Genomic DNA, 17855 nt, shown 5'->3' on the forward strand with positions numbered 1-17855 from the left:
GTGCTCTTGTTCTCCATGGACTTCACAGTGTCCCAGAACTTTTTGGAGTTGGAGCTACAGGATGCAAACTTCTGCCTGAAGAAGCTGGCCTTAGCTTTCCTGACTGACGTAGCCATACTCCCTGTGAGCCCCCCCACAATACATTTTTGGGGCTGACTCTCGGGCTTCCATCCGCGTCGCCGTGCTGCCTCTTCATACCAGCGCCTCTCCGCTTTCACAGCCTCCAGTTCTTCTTTGGGGCGGCGATATTCTCCAGGCTGTGCCCAGGGTCCTTTTCCGTCCAATATCTCCTCCCAAGTCCAGAAGTCCTGTGATCGCTGCTCCTCACGATAAACAGGGGGAGTTGGCTCAGGTCTGAACCCTGACTCTGCCACACTCTCCCTGAGCCCGCCCCCAATACATTTTTGGGGCTGACTCTCGGGCTTCCTTGCCAACCGTGTTCCCTCGTATCGTCAGCTCCTATCTCCGGCTGCCTCTGCTCTCCTAAGTGCCTCCACCTGTTCCCATGGGAGGCGATCTCTTCCAGCCAGTATCTCCTCCCAAGTGTAACAACCCTTGCCATCCAAAACGTCTTCCCATGTCCATTCCTCTTCGCTGCTTCTGCTGTCGCTGCCTGTCACCACGCCGCTTGGTCCTGGTGTGGTGGGTGATTCTGTAACGGCGTTCGTCTGTTGAAAGAGGAGCGGACCTAAATGCAGCGGGGTGGTTGCTCATGTTCTTTAATGAAAACAAACGAACAATACAAAACAACAAACGGAACGTGAAAACCTATACAGCCTATCTTGTGACAACAAACACAGAAACAGGAACAATCACCCACGAAATACTCAAAGAATATGGCTGCCTAAATATGGTTCCCAATCAGAGACAACGATAATCACCTGACTCTGATTGAGAACTGCCTCAGGCAGCCATAGACTATGCTAGACACCCCACAAAACCCCAAGACAAAAACGCACCACAATAACCCATGTCACACCCTGGCCTGACCAAATAAATGAAGACAAACATAATATACTTCGACCAGGGCGTGACAGTCCATATATATCCAAAATGTAAATTTATTTAGCCCGTTTGATCCAGAAAATAACGGCTTCCAAAATGTGCAACGTCACTACAAAATATTTCAAAGGTTGCCTATAAATTTTGCAGAAATATTTCAAACTACTTTTGTAATACAGCTTTCAGTATTTTTAAACTTTAATAATCCATCAAATTGAAGACAGGTCTATCTGTTTTCAATAGAGGACGAGAGGAAACTAACGCTACTTTCAAAGTCTTGTGCAACTCTCAACAGTGTTATGCAGTTTCTAGTTGGCCTTACTTCATCATTGCACAAATGAATAACCTCAACCAAATTCCAAAGACTGGTGACATCCAGTGTAAGCGGTAGGACCTGAAAACAAGTTCCTAAGAAATACCATTTGCCAATGAGAACTCAGTGAACAGACAGAGACCTAAAAAAAAAATCTGAACGGTTAGTCCTCAGGGTTTTGCCTGCTACATAAAGTTCTGTTATACTCACAGACATGATTCAAACTGTTTTAGAAACGTCAGGGTGTTTTCTATCCAAATCTACTAATATTATGCACATCTTATATTCTTGGCATGAGTAGCAGGAAGTTGAAATTGGGCACTCTATTTATCCAAAAGTGAAGATGCCCCCTATACCTTAAGAAGTTATTAATATTAGATATCGCACACCAGCTGTTATTGACAAAAAGACACACACCCCCACCCCTTGTTTTATCAGAGGTAGCATCTCTGTTTTGCTGGTGCATGGAAAATCCCGCCAGCTCTATATTGTCCATTTCTTCATTCAGCCATGTCTCGTTGAAACATAAGATGTTACAGTTTTTAATGTCCCATTGGTAGGATAAGCATAATAGTAGGTAATCAATTTTATTTTCTAACGATTGCACGTTAGCAAGGAGAATGGTCGCCTCCGGCTTCTCAGAAGGATCCCCGATCTAAGTCTCCTTTTCCGGCGTCTTTTCTTCACGCAAGGCGTGGATCTGGGCCTGTTGCAGTGAAAGCAGGATATTCTTCTCGTCGGACTCGTTAAAGGAAAAGGTTTCTTCCAGTTCGCGGTGAGTAATTGATTTTCTGATGTGCAGAAGTTATTTTCAGTCACAAGAGAAGGTAGCAGCAACATAATATAAAAAAATAACTAAATTGCACAATTGGTTGGGAGAATGTAAAACGTCAGCCATGTTCTTCGGCGCCATCACAACATGATGGCGCCATCACGACATTAATCTACATTAATAAGTGCCATTGCATTGAGCACAGCCATTAAGAAAAAAGCTGAGTCAACCGTAAACTAAAAGTACAGCTATTATGCTCGTAAGAAATGATAGTAGTTTTATCAAGGTCATTTAAATATAGGTGGTATGTGTTAATAGTAGGGGTACCCATGGGGCTTAGAATTGTCCCGTGCGAGAGAGGCAGGTTGAGGTTTCCAGGGTTAGAGTAACGCAGAAGTTGTCATATGCTGAGGCAGTGTCTATGGCTATGTCTATCTACAGTTGTCGCAGTGACATCATAAACATTCTATTGAAATGGTTACTTGCATAGTGGAGTCTTTTCTGTAGACATGTAGCTAGCCAGCTAGCTAAACAATGAACTATAACTCATAACGTTGCTACAGTGCATGAATCTACAGGTAGCTAGCTAACATTAAGCTAGAACTAGCATTGCAAATGGCTCTGAGATATGAATAATATTACTACACAGATCACACACGTAACATTAGCTAGCTAGCTAACAGTACACTAACTTGAAACGAAAACAACTTTCTGACAAAATTAGAAATGTGTAATATCTAAAAATCTTACCCGCATACATGGATGAATGCTTCTCCCTCTCTGTCACGGATGCCATGGTGGGCTTTAGTAATCCGGAGACAGCCTTCCGTGTTCTCTCTTTTCTAAGGAGATCATTTTCTCCATCTCCTTAGCTATCACACTCTAATTCCACTGATTTCAAAATTCGAACCTCCAGAAATGTTAGCTTAACACTTATGCAGTTATGCTACGTGATATCTTAAAAAAAAAAAGTTTTTTCTAACAGAAATTTACATCCTGTAGCACAAATTCCAAAAAGTTTTGGGATACTGTAAAGTCCATGTAGAATAAGAGCACCTCCTCCCAACTGCCCACTGCACTGAGGCTAGGAAACACTGTCGCCACCAATAAATCTACGATAATAAAGAATTTCAATTTCAATAAGCAACCCCCCCCCCCCCCACCTTCACCCAAATCCAGGTAGCGGATGTTCTGAAAGAGCTGCAAAATCTGGACCCTCTATTTCTAAAATTATCCACCAAAATTGTTGCAACCCCTATTACTAGCCTGTTCAACCTCTCTTTTGTATCATCTGAGATCCCTAAAGATTGGAAAGCTGCCGCAGTCATCCCCCTCTTCAAAGGGGGAGACATTCTAGACCCAAACTGTTACAGGCCAATATCTGTCCTGCCCTGCCTTTCTAAAGTCTTCAAAAGCCAAGTTAACAAACAGATCACTGACCATTTCGAATCCCACCGTACCTTCACCACTATGCAATCTGGTTACTGAGCTGGTCATGGGTGCACCTCAGCCACGCTCAAGTTACTAAACGATACCATAACCACCATCGATAAAAGACAGTACCGTGCAGCCGTCTTCATCCACCTGGCCAAGGCTTTCGACTCTGTCAATCACCGCATTCTTATCGGCAGACTCAACAGCCTTGGTTTCTCTAATGACTGCCTCGCCTGGTTCACCAACTACTTCTCAGATAGAGTTCAGTGTGTCAAATCGGAGGACCTGTTGTCCGGAACTCTGGCAGTCTCAATGGAAGTGCCACAGGGTTAAATTCTAGAGCCAACTCTTTTCTCTGTATACATCAATGATGTCGCTCTTGCTGCTGGTGATTGTCTGATCCCCTCTACGCAGATGACACCATTCTGTATACTTCTGGACTTTCGTTGGACACTGTGTTAACAAACCTCCATACGAGCTTCAATGCCATACAACACTCCTTCCGTGGCCTCCAACTGCTCGTAAACTCTAGTAAAACTAAATGCATTCAACTGATCGCTGCCTGCACCCACCCACCCACCCGACTAGCATCACTACTCTGGACGATTCTGACTTAGAATATGTGGCCAACTACAAATACCTAGGTGTCTGGTTAGACTGTAAACTCTCCTTCCAGACTCACATTAAGCATCTCCAAATCTAGAATTGGCTTCCTATTTCGAAACAAAGCCTCCTTCACTCATACTGCTAAACATACCCTTGTAAAACTGACTATCCTACCGATCCGTGACTTCGGCGATGTCATTTACAAAATAGCCTGCAACACTTTACTCAGCAAATTGGATGTTGTCTATCACAGTGCCATACGGTTTCACCAAAGCCCCATATACTACCCACCACTGTGACCTGTATGCTCTTGTTGGCTGGCCCTTGCTTCATATTCATTGTCAAACCCACTGGCTCCAGGTCATCTATAAGTCTTTGCTAGGTAAAGCCTCGCCTTATCTCAGCTCACTGGTCACCATAGGAACACCCACCCGTAGCAAGCGCTCCAGCAGGTATATTTCACTGGTCATTCCCAAAGTGTGTCCAGTTGGGCTTGTACGTTATGTTTGATGTTCGCGATCATTTGATCTGTTGGTCCCACACTTCACCCTCCTCTGGTCATCCTGGCATCGGTCAGACAGTGCGCTGTCTTGCTGGGAAGTACTGGTGGCCCACGTTAGCTAAGGACGTGAGGGTTTATGTCTCCTCCTGTTCGGTATGCGCACAGTGCAAGGCACCTAGACATCTGCCTAGAGGGAAATTACAGCCCCTTCCTGTTCCGCAACGACCGTGGTCACACCTATCGGTGGATTTCGTGACGGATCTTCCCCCGTCGCAGGGTAACACCACGATCCTGGTCGTTGTGGATCGGTTTTCTAAGTCCTGCCGTCTTCTTCCTTTGCCCGGTCTCCCTACGGCTCTACAGACTGCGGAGGCCCTGTTCACCCATGTATTCTGGCACTACGGGGTGCCTGAGGATATAGTTTCTGTTTGGGGGCCCCAAGTTACGTCAAGAGTCTGGAGGGCGTTTATGGAACGCCTGGGGGTCTCAGTCTTACCTCAAGTTTCCACCCCGAGAGTAACGGGCAGGTGGAAAGAGTCAACCAGGATGTGGGTAGGTTTCTGCGGTCCTATTGCCAGGATCGGCCGGGAGAGTGGGCGATGTTCATCCCCTGGGCGGAGATGGCCCAAAACTCCCTCCGCCACTCGTCCACCAACCTATCTCCTTTCAGTGTGTGCTGGGTTACCAGCCGGTCCTGGCACCATGGCATCAGAGCCAGATCGAGGCTCATGCGGTGGATGAATGGTTTCGGCACTCGGAGGAGAATTCTGCCCATGTGCGACTACAACGGGCCATCAGGCGGCAAAAGGCGAGTGCTGACCGCCACCGCAGTGAGGCCCCAGTGTATGTACCGGGGGATTGGGTCTGGCTCTCGACCCGAAACCTACCCCTTCACCTGCCCTGCCGGAAGCTGGGTCCGCAGTTTGTGGGCCATTTAAAGTCCTGAGGAGACTGAATGAGGTTTGTTATTGATTACAACTCCCCCCTGATTACCAATTTAACCCCTCATTCCATGTGTCTCTCCTGGCTGGTCCGCTCCAGCAGTCTGAGGTGCGGGAGGTTCCTCCACCCCCTCTGGACATCGAGGGGGCCCCGGCATACGCCTCGCCCGACTCAAGGCGTCGGGCGAGGGGCCTTCAGTACCTCGTGGAGTGGGAGGGGTACGGCCCGGAGGAGCAATACCGGGTACCGGTGGGGGACATCCTAGACCCATCTTTAATACAGGAGTTTCACCGTCTCCTTCCGGATCGCCCTGCGTCCCATCCTCCGGGTCGTCCCTGAGGCCGGGGTCTAGAGCCGCGCGTCAAGGGAGGGGTACTGTCACGACTTCGGCAGAGGTCGGCTCCTCTCCTTGTTCGGGTGGCGTTCGGCGGTCGACGTCACCGGCTTTCTTCACGCACACCTGATTTCTATTCCCTTATTATGTTCCTTATTTACCCTCTCGTCTACCTTTCTGTTTTGTCCGTGATTGTTTTGTGTTACTGTGTGTGTTGGAGGGTTTTCTCTAGACGTTATGTTTCCTTGTTGGAGATATTCCGGTTTTGAATATTTTGAGTAAAGACTTTTGTGTTTTCTCAAACCTGTGTCCTGCACCTGACTCAGACAACGAATCCAGCATTTTATCACATGGTGTAACTCTGTGTAGTTGTTTTTGTCACACTGCTTTGCATAATCTTGGCCAGGTCGCAGTTGTAAATGAGAACTTGTTCTCAACTGGTCTACCTGGTTAAATAAAGGTGAAATAAAAAAAAATTTAAGACTGGCCTGTTAATGCTGAGTTTTTATATTGTCCACTCTAGCTTCCTGCAGTTAGTCTGGGCGTCTGGTTAAGGAAATGGGTTTTGCTGGGGATAGCTTGAGCTGACAATGACTTAGTGATAAAAAAGATGGCATTCTATAGACAAGATGTGGTGTGTGTGACCCGATATAGTTTAGAACAATACCTCATTGTCACATCTTTCTGGCATCTGGGAAACTGAGCCAGGTTGGAAGTAAAACAACATCCAGTGCAGATAACCAGGAGATGGACAAAGGTGGCTATTGGGAAGGGTAGAAATGACTGACTGAGCATTTATGGCCTATAGAAGATCTCTTTTTTTCATTATCAGTTAAGCTCTCGGCAATACAACTTAGAGTGTGCGGTCAACGGTTTCATTATTGCAATAATTAATCGATGTTGAATAAAGATGATTGTTTGAATAATTGTCCATGTCTCTCTCTCAGTACTGACATTTCCACTACAGCAGTTGTTGGTTATTCCGTCTGACTGGATGCCAAAGCTGTTTAGCATATATTGGGCGCTCTTGTCCATGGCGTCGGAGAGCGACTGCTGGAAATAAGCCTCGAGATCAGGGCTCCAGTGGACACACACACTCTCCAGTGTGCATTTGTAGTCACTCCTTAAATTCGAGGCCAAGAGCTTTTTGATGGCATGCTTGTAATCTGCTACAGCTTGGGCACCTCTGACCCCATCATGTGCTTCCCATTGTTCGAGACGTGGTTCCAGCAATTGACAATCCTGTCTTGCGGGAGCACAGTCTGGATTGCTCCCTCAATAGTCGCCTCATGGTCTGTGCAGAAGATTGCTGTAGATAGTTGGGGAAGGAGTGAAAGGATCCCACCTTCTAGTCATCTCATGACGAGGAACTACCCGCAAACATAAAAATGTCTCCAGGATGGGGTGGAGTGGTGGAAGGTGGGATACGTTAGAGGGATCAACCGTTTCAAACATTTCAGCTGCTTGTGCTGATGTTAAAGGCAGCAGGCGTGTGGTGTATACTTTCTGGGGTATTTATTGGGGGACCTGGGGTAGAGATGGGCCAATCTGATAAACAGAGGGGGGTTGCGCATTGGCTATCCTTCCCTTACTCCACACGTCGTAGAGTTAATGACGATAGCAGAGGGTGTTCGACCTTTCCAGTTCAATGACCAGCACAGAAAATAATCAATTTTCCTGATTGTAGCACGCTGCTGTAACTTCATCTGGTGAGAGGCCTAGCCTATTAACAACTGAGGCAATGTCATCAAAAGTTGGGGCCCTCTTTCTTTTTGGCATTCTGATAAGTATGGAGATGACACATAGCACAAGTTTTCCAGACAGATTCAGGCTAACTATATGGAATGTTATATGGAAAAATGTCCCCTAGTGCTTCAAATAGTTTACCAAGCCAGATTGGGGTCCATTCAGGATTAAATTGAGAACTGTTACATTCTACATCAGTTACTTATTTTTAAATGGAAATAATCAGTATGCAGAATTTGACATTGAATGTAAAGAACATGATTCGCCACGAGGTGCGTGTCTCCAGCCCGGTACCACCAGTACCAACACCACGCACCAGGTATCCAGTGCGACTCGGCAGTCCAATACGTCCTGTGCCTGCTCCTCGCACTCGCCCTGAGGTGCGTATCTCCAGCCCGGTACCACCAGTACCGGAACCACACACCAGGTATCCAGTGCAACTCGGCAGTCCAGAGCTTCCGGCGACAGTACCCAGTCCAGAGCTTCCGGCAACAGTACCCAGTCCAGAGCTTCCGGCGACAGTATCCAGTCCAGAGCTTCCGGCGACAGTACCCAGTCCAAAGCTTCCAGCGACGCTTCACAGTCCGGAACTTCCAACGACGGGCACAGTCCGGAACCTCCAACGACGGGCCACAGTCCGGAACCTACAACGACGGGCCACAGTCCGGAACCTACAACGACGGGCCACAGTCGGGAACCTCCAACGACGGGCCAAAGTCCGGAGCCTCCGGCGACGGTCCCCAGCCCGGGGTCCCCGGCGAAGGTCCCCAGCCCGGGGTCTCCGGCGAAGGTCCCCAGCCCGGGGTCTCCGGCGATGAGCCACGGTTCAGCTCTACAAAGGCGGAGGGACCAGTGTAAAGAAGGGGGGCGGCGTCCGAAACCACAACCGCCACCGAGGGTAGATGCCCAACCGGACCCTCCCCTATAAGTTCAGGTTTGCGGTTGGGAGGCCGCACCTTTGGGGGGGGGGGGGGGGGTACTATCACGCCCTGACCTTAGTTGTCTCTGTTTTCGATATTATTTTGGTTAGGTCAGGGTGTGACGAGGGTGGGTATGCTTGTTTTTATCTTTTTATCATTTATCTGGTTTTTGTATATCTAGAGGGTTTTGTAAGTCTAGGTAATTGTATGTCTATGGTGGCCTGAATTGGTTTCCAATCAGAGGCAGCTGTTTAATAATGTTGTCTCTGATTGGGGATCCTATTTAGGTTGCCATTTTCCCTTTTGGTTTCATGGGTTCTATTCTATGTTTAGATGCCTGTCTGCACTTCTCATATTAGCGTCATGGTTCGTTTTGTTATTTTGTTCGTTTTTTCAGTGTTTTCTTCTTAATTAAAGAAGAATGTATGCATATCCCGCTGCGCCTTGGTCTCCTCCATACAATGACCGTGACAGGTGGATCCAAGAAGTACAAGCCCCCACACCATTCTCCAACCTCTGAAATCGTGTCTTTGGTGTGTGCATTTTTAAGTACCCCTTAACATTTTGACTGTGTCTGAGTAGTGGTTATGGTGGTTGATCTCCAAAGGAGTGTTTGAGAGTTCTAAGCCCAGAGGAGCAGTTAATGGGGCAACATTTTTCTTGTTGCCTTTGTGGGCCTGAAAGAGCAAACTTGAGGTATGTAGTGGGACAGGGGCTAGTTCCCATCAAATAGCAAGAATGAAGTGACACCTTGTTTCAAATGTCCTTTCAATAGAGTTGTGATAACATATTATGCTGTGGAGTAACAGTACAACCCTCCTCTGCAAATGCCTACTTCTACCTGGGGGTATGCTTTGTAGACCATTCAAAGGCGTTCCTAATCTTGGTCCCCCTGAAGAAACCCACATGTTAAGATAGTTTATAAATTGTTGTAGTGGTTATGGTGGTGAATTCCCAAAGGAGAGGTTGTGAGTTAAAATCCTTGCAAGAGCATGCCAACTTGCTTTTGTTGCCTTCACAGAACAATGTTGAGGTGGGGTTCCGGAAGGACATTAAACAGCAAGGGAAATTGGATTGTAAAATGGTAGGTTACAGCAACTGGTGTTGAGTAGGAGTGCTGATCTACAATCAAACCCACCCATATAATCTTATTTCAGACACAAATGATTTAGTATGATCTAGGCAAAGCTGATCGTAGAACAATACTTCTCTGTATGCATTTATGAAATATCTCAGGCTAAGAATGCTGAACTGGAATCAGTCCCCCCCCACCCCCTGTCAAAGTAATGTTATTCATTCTACTCAGAAATTCTAAACAGATCCTAGTTCAGCACTCCTACTTCAAGCCATCAAATGAATGTTGGGTTTTGGGTGCTAAATGTCTTGAACAGTGGTTGAAAAAGTACCCAATTGTCATACTTGAGTAAAAGTAAAGATACATTAATCGGAAATGACTCAAGTAAAAGTCACCCAGTAAAATACTAGTAAAAGTCATTGCTAAAATATACTTAAGTATCAGTGCTAAAAGTATAAATTATTTGACCTTCCTTATATTAAGCAAACCAGACAGCACGATTCTCTTGTTTTTTTTTTATTTAAGAAATAGCCATGGGAACACTCCAACACTCAGACATAATTTACAAACAAAGAATGTGTTTAGTGAGTCACGGGATCAGAGGCAGTAGGGATGACCAGGGATGTTCTCTTGATAAGTGTGTGAATTGGACCATTTTCCTGTCTGGCTTAGCATTCGAAATGCAACAAGTACTTTTGGGTGACTGGGAAACTGTATGGAGTAAAAAATACATAATTTTCTTTAGAAATGTAGTGAGGTAAAATTTAAAGTTGTAAAGAAACAGAAAGAGTAAAAGTACAGGTACAAAAAAACAGCTATATAAATGGAATGTAGTGGAGTACTTCAAATACATTTTGGTTAAAAGTCATTTACACCACTGGACTTGAAAGAAACATCTCAATTACCTTGACTAATCAGTGCCCCCGCACATTGACTCTATATCAGTGCCCCATGTATATAGCCTCACTATTGATATTTTACTGCTGCTCTTTAATTATTTGTTACTTTTATTTCTTGTTTTTTACTTAAAACATATTTTTCTTAAAACAAAATTATTGGTAAAGTGCTTGTAAGTCAGCATTTCACCTTAAGGTCTACACATGTAGTTTTCGGCGCATGAGACAAATACAATTTGATTTGTTACACATGAAAACATGTTGTGAACCTGGTGTGACATTATTGAACCTGTGCTGACACCTAGTGGACACAAAGAGAAACTACACAACACACACATGTATATATATATATATATATATATATATATATATATACACTGCTCAAAAAAATAAATGGAACACTAAAATAACACATCCTAGATCTGAATGAATGAAATATTCTTATTAAATACTTTTTTCTTTACATAGTTGAATGTGCTGACAACAAAAGCACACAAAAATGATCAATGGAAATCAAATTTATCAACCCATGGAGGTCTGGATTTGGAGTCACACTCAAAATTAAAGTGGAAAACCACACTACAGGCTGATCCAACTTTGATGTAATGTCCTTAAAACAAGTCAAAATGAGGCTCAGTAGTGTGTGTGGCGCCCCCTTTATTGGGGGTGCCTGTATGACCGCCCTACAACGCCTGGGCATGCTCCTGATGAGGTGGCGGATGGTCTCCTGAGGGATTTCCTCCCAGACCTGGACTAAAGCAACTCCTGGACAGTCTGTGCAACGTGGCGTTGGTGGATGGAGCGAGACATGATGTCCCAGATGTGCTAAATTGGATTCAGGTCTGGGGAATGGATGGGCCAGTCCATAGCATCAATGCCTTCCTCTTGCAGGAACTGCTGACACACTCCAGCCACATGAGGTCTAGCATTGTCTTGCATTAGGAGGAACCCAGGGCCAACCGCACCAGCAAATGGTCTCACAAGGGGTCTGAGGATCTCATCTCGGTACCTAATGGCAGTCAGGCTACCTCTGGCGAGCACATGGAGGGCTGTGCGACCCCCCAAAGAAATGCCACCCCACACCATGACTGACCCACCGCCAAACCGGTCATGCTGGAGGATGTTGCAGGCAGCAGAACATTCTCCACGGCGTCTCCAGACTCTGTCACGTCTGTCACATGTGCTCAGTGTGAACCTGCTTTCATCTGTGAAGAGCACAGGGCACCAGTGGCGAATTTGACAATCTTGGTGTTCTCTGGCAAATGCCAAACGTCCTGCACGGTGTTGGGCTGTAAGCACAACCCCCACGTGTGGACGTCGGGCCCTCATACCACCCTCATGGAGTCTGTTTCTGACCGTTTGAGCAGACACATGCACATTTGTGGCCTGCTGGAGGTCATTTTGCAGGGCTCCTCCTGCTCCTCCTTGCACAAAGGCAGAGGTAGCGGTCCTGCTGCTGGGTTGTTGCCCTCCTACGGCCTCCTCCACGTCTCCTGATGTACTGGCCTGTCTCCTGGTAGCGCCTCCATGCTCTGGACACTACGTTGACAGACACAGCAAACCTTCTTGCCACAGCTCGCATTGATGTGCCATCCTGGATGAGCTGCACTATCTGAGCCACTTGTGTGGGTTGTAGACTCCGTCTCATGCTACCACTAGAGTGAAAGCACCGCCAGCATGCAAAAGTGACCAAAACATCAGCCAGGAAGCATAGGAACTGAGAAGTGGTCTGTGGTCACCACCTGCAGAACCACTCCTTTATTGGGGGTGTCTTGCTAATTGCCTATAATTTCCAGCTGTTGTCTATTCCATTTGCACAACAGCATGTGAAATGTATTGTCAATCAGTGTTGCTTCCTAAGTGGACAGTTTGATTTCACAGAAGTGTGATTGACTTGGAGTTACATTGTGTTGTTTAAGCGTTCCCTTTATTTTTTTGAGCAGTGTATATATATATACAGTGCCTTGCGAAAGTATTCGGCCCCCTTGAACTTTGCGACCTTTTGCCACATTTCAGGCTTCAAACATAAAGATATAAAACTGTATTTTTTTGTGAAGAATCAACAACAAGTGCGACACAATCATGAAGTGGAACGACATTTATTGGATATTTCAAACTTTTTTAACAAATCAAAAACTGAAAAATTGGGCGTGCAAAATTATTCAGCCCCCTTAAGTTTATACTTTGTAGCGCCACCTTTTGCTGCGATTACAGCTGTAAGTCGCTTGGGGTATGTCTCTATCAGTTTTGCACATCGAGAGACTGAATTTTTTTCTCCCATTCCTCCTTGCAAAACAGCTCGAGCTCAGTGAGGTTGGATGGAGAGCATTTGTGAACAGCAGTTTTCAGTTCTTTCCACAGATTCCCGATTGGATTCAGGTCTGGACTTTGACTTGGCCATTCTAACACCTGGATATGTTTATTTTTTAACCATTCCATTGTAGATTTTGCTTTATGTTTTGGATCATTGTCTTGTTGGAAGACAAATCTCCGTCCCAGTCTCAGGTCTTTTGCAGACTCCATCAGGTTTTCTTCCAGAATGGTCCTGTATTTGGCTCCATCCATCTTCCCATCAATTTTAACCATCTTCCCTGTCCCTGCTGAAGAAAAGCAGGCCCAAACCATGATGCTGCCACCACCATGTTTGACAGTGGGGATGGTGTGTTCAGAGTGATGAGCTGTGTTGCTTTTACGCCAAACATAACGTTTTGCATTGTTGCCAAAAAGTTACATTTTGGTTTCATCTGACCAGAGCACCTTCTTCCACATGTTTGGTGTGTCTCCCAGGTGGCTTGTGGCAAACTTTAAATGACACTTTTTTATGGATATCTTTAAGAAATGGCTTTCTTCTTGCCACTCTTCCATAAAGGCCAGATTTGTGCAATATACGACTGATTGTTGTCCTATGGACAGAGTCTCCCACCTCAGCTGTAGATCTCTGCAGTTCATCCAGAGTGATCATGGGCCTCTTGGCTGCATTCTGATCAGTCTTCTCCTTGTATGAGCTGAAAGTTTAGAGGGACGGCCAGGTCTTGGTAGATTTGCAGTGGTCTGATACTCCTTCCATTTCAATATTATCGCTTGCACAGTGCTCCTTGGGATGTTTAAAGCTTGGGAAATCTTTTTGTATCCAAATCCGGCTTTAAACTTCTTCACAACAGTATCTCGGACCTGCCTGGTGTGTTCCTTGTTCTTCATGATGCTCTCTGCGCTTTTAACGGACCTCTGAGACTATCACAGTGCAGGTGCTTTTATACGGAGACTTGATTACAGGTGGATTGTATTTATCATCATTAGTCATTTAGGTCAACATTGGATCATTCAGAGATCCTCACTGAACTTCTGGAGAGAGTTTGCTGCACTGAAAGTAAAGGGGCTGAATAATTTTGCACGGACAATTTTTCAGTTTTTGATTTGTTAAAAAAGTTTGAAATATCCAATAAATGTTGTTCCACTTCATGATTGTGTCCCACTTGTTGTTGATTCTTCACAAAAAAATACAGTTTTATATCTTTATGTTTGAAGCCTGAAATGTGGCAAAAGGTCGCAAAGTTCAAGGGGGCCGAATACTTTCGCAAGGCACTGTACATATGAGATGAGTATGTAAACAAAGTGGCATAGTTAAAGTGGCTAGTGATACATGTATTACATAAAGATGCAGTAGATGATATAGAGTACAGTATATACATATGAGATGAATAATGTAGGGCATATAAATATTATATTAGGTAGCATTGTTTAAAGTGGCTAGTGATATATTTTACATAATTTCCCATCAATTCCCATTATTAAAGTGGCTGGAGTTGAGTCAGTGTGTTGGCAGCAGCCACTCAATGTTAGTGGTGGCTGTTTAACAGTCTGATGGCCTTGAGATAGAAGCTGTTTTTCAGTCTCTCGGTCCCAGCTTTGATGCACCTGTACTGACCTCGCCTTCTGGATGATAGCGGGGTGAACAGGCAGTGGCTCGGGTGGTTGTTGTCCTTGATGATCTTTATGGCGTTCCTGTGGGTGGTGTAGGTGTCCTGGAGGGCAGGTAGTCTGCCCCCGGTGATGCGTTGTGCAGACCTCACTACCCTCTGGAGAGCCTTACGGTTGTGGGCGGAGCAGTTGCCGTACCAGGCGGTGATACAGCCCGACAGGATGCTATCGATTGTGCATCTGTAGAAGTTTGTGAGTGCTTTTGGTGACAAGCCGAATTTCTTCAGCCTCCTGAGGTTGAAGAGGCGCTGCTGCGCCTTCTTCACGATGCTGTCTGTGTGGGTGGACCAATTCAGTTTGTCTGTGATGTGTACGCCGAGGAACTTAAAACTTACTACCCTCTCCACTACTGTTCCATCAATGTGGATAGGGGGGTGTTCCCTCTGCTGTTTCCTGAAGTCCACAATCATCTCCTTAGTTTTGTTGACGTTGAGTGTGAGGTTATTTTCCTGACACCACACTCCGAGGGCCCTCACCTCCTCCCTGTAGGCCGTCTCGTCGTTGTTGGTAATCAAGCCTACCACTGTTGTGTCGTCCGCAAACTTGATGATTGAGTTGGAGGCGTGCGTGGCCACGCAGTCGTGGGTGAACAGGGAGTACAAGAGAGGGCTCAGAACGCACCCTTGTGGGGCCCCAGTGTTGAGGATCAGCGGGGTGGAAATGTTGTTGCCTACCCTCACCACCTGGGGGCGGCCCGTCAGGAAGTCCAGTACCCAGTTGCACAGGGCGGGGTCGAGACCCAGGGTCTCGAGCTTGATGACGAGCTTGGAGGGCACTATGGTGTTAAATGCGAGCTGTAGTCGATGAACAGCATTCTCACATAGGTATTCCTCTTGTCCAGATGGGTTAGGGCAGTGTGCAGTGTGGTTGAGATTGCATCGTCTGTGGACCTATTTAGGCGGTAAGCAAATTGGAGTGGGTCTAGGGTGTCAGGTAGGGTGGAGGTGATATGGTCCTTGACTAGTCTCTCAAAGCACTTCATGATGACGGAAGTGAGTGCTACGGGGCGGTAGTCGTTTAGCTCAGTTACCTTAGCTTTCTTGGGAACAGGAAGAATGGTGGCCCTCTTGAAGCATGTGGGAACAACAGACTGGGATAGGGATTGATTGAATATGTCCGTAAACACACCAGCCAGCTGGTCTGCGTATACTCTGAGGGCGCGGCTGGGGATGCCGTCTGGCCCTGCAGCCTTGCGAGGGTTGACACGTTTAAATGTTTTCCTCACGTTGGCTGCAGTGAAGGAGAGGAGAAGGAGAACCTGTGAGGTCATCACAGTCACTATTGGAGCAAAACACTGCTGCAGATGAATTCCAGAAGATTTGGACTGATGACAAAATAAGCAAGGACCGCTGTCAAATATATTTCCAAATAACCACAGATTGCACTCTCAGGTAAGATGCCAACAGATATATTTACAATGGAGTGTGTGAAACCTATGTCATGACTCACATGTAATTTGGATGACATTCCCAGTAAGTCTGTCAGATATCACATGAACTGAAGCTTGTGGTAACTGAGATTTACTATCGCTTTGAATAATATATGCCATTTTATTAGATGCTTTTTTCCAAAACGACTTGGTCATGCATGCATACATTTTGAGGTATGGTTGGTCGTGGGAATAGAACCCACTACCCTGGCAGTACAAGCACCATTCTCTACCAACTGCGCTACTAAGGACCATTTGGAAAACAATTCTGTTCTCATGAGAAGATAATAGGTGTAGATTTAACAAAACCATTTCCTACTTGTGTTCCCAAGAAAAGGGGTTTGCCACCCAAACCTGAAGTTCAGGATATCTCATTGTGATATTATTTAGTCATGGAAGGTAGCATGAGTCGTTCCACGAATAGAGTGCCTTTTGCATCCCTTTAATATTTTAAATAGAAATTGTACGCCAATATTGCTTTTACAAATCTTATGGGTCGTTCCATGTCATTTCAGCAAGCCATGACACCCATCATCTCAGATTATTGCCAAATTGTTTCTGTAGTTAGAAGCAGAGAAGATAAGCCTTCCGGAAACATTTTGTTCTCATCTCTGAGAAATTAAGCTAATTGATTGCACCCAAATTGGCCATTTTAATTGACAGGATTTTTATAATATTCAATAAATATAGTATCTGACATCAGATTTGGACCTAACTTTATTAGCAATGAGTTAAACATGAGGAATCCCAATGAATGGTCAAAAGCCACCACAGAACTCCCACTGTGTCTGTACAGTACATAATGAGCGCTCTTTTCTGTAAGCATGCTGAAAGTCTGTCAATTTGTTTTTCAGAGAAATAGCATTGTTTGCTAAGAGCTGGCAGCAAGCTGATAGGTCTGCTGATAGAACCAGTAAAGGCCGCTTTACCACTCTTAGGTAGCAAAAGGACTTTGGCTTCCCTCCAGACCTGAGGAAAAACATCTTGTTCTAAACTCAGATTAAAGATATGACAGATAGGAGTGGCTGTATAGTCAGCTACCATCCTCAGTAACTTTCCATCAAAGTTGTCAATGCCAGGAGGATTGTCATTATTGGTCAATAACCATTTTTACACCTCTCCCACATTAACTGTACAAACTTCTACCCTACAATGCTTTTCTTTTCATTCTTTTTATTTTTGTATGTATGAATACGATGGCTCACTGTTCGTTGTTGGTACAGTTGAAGTCGGAAGTTTACATACACTTAGTCATATAAACTAGTTTTTCAACCACTCCCAACATTTCTTGTTAACAAACTATACTTTTGGCAAGTCAGTTAGGACATCTACTTTGTGCATGACACAAGTAATTATTCCAACAATTGTTAACAGACAGATTATTTCGCTTATAATTCACTGTATCACAATTCCAGTGGGTCAGAGGTTTACATACACTAAGTTGACTGTGCCTTTACACAGCTTGGAAAATTTCAGAAAATGTTTTCATGGCTTTAGAAGCTCCTGATAGGCTAATTGACATAATTTGAGAAAATTGTAGTTGTACATATGGATGTATTTCAAGGCCTACCTTCAAACTCGGTACCACTTTGCTTGACATCATGGGAAAATCAAAAGAAATCAGCCAAGACCTCAGAAAAAAAATTGTAGACCAACACAAGTCTGGTTAATCCTTGGGAGCATTTTCCAAACGCCTGAAGGTACCACGTTCATCTGTACAGACAATAGTACTCAAGTATAAACACCATGGGACCACGCAGCCATCATACCGCTCAGGAAGAAGACGCGTTCTGTCTCCTATTCTGACATTTCACATTCTTAAAATAAAGTAGTGATTCTACCTGACATAAGACAGGGCACTTTCACGAGGATTAAATGTCAGGAATTGTGAAAAACTGAGTTTAAA

The 17855-nt window shown here is 45.2% G+C and overlaps 1 pseudogene; it reads left to right on the forward strand.

Moving 5' to 3' along the window:
* The first annotated feature begins 5366 nt into the window (after positions 1-5366).
* LOC109891578 (THUMP domain-containing protein 3-like) overlaps positions 5367-17855 on the forward strand; it is a 34350-nt pseudogene continuing 21861 nt past the window's right edge.

Source organism: Oncorhynchus kisutch, linkage group LG5 (genome assembly GCF_002021735.2).
Source record: "Oncorhynchus kisutch isolate 150728-3 linkage group LG5, Okis_V2, whole genome shotgun sequence".
Lineage (NCBI taxonomy): Eukaryota > Metazoa > Chordata > Actinopteri > Salmoniformes > Salmonidae > Oncorhynchus > Oncorhynchus kisutch.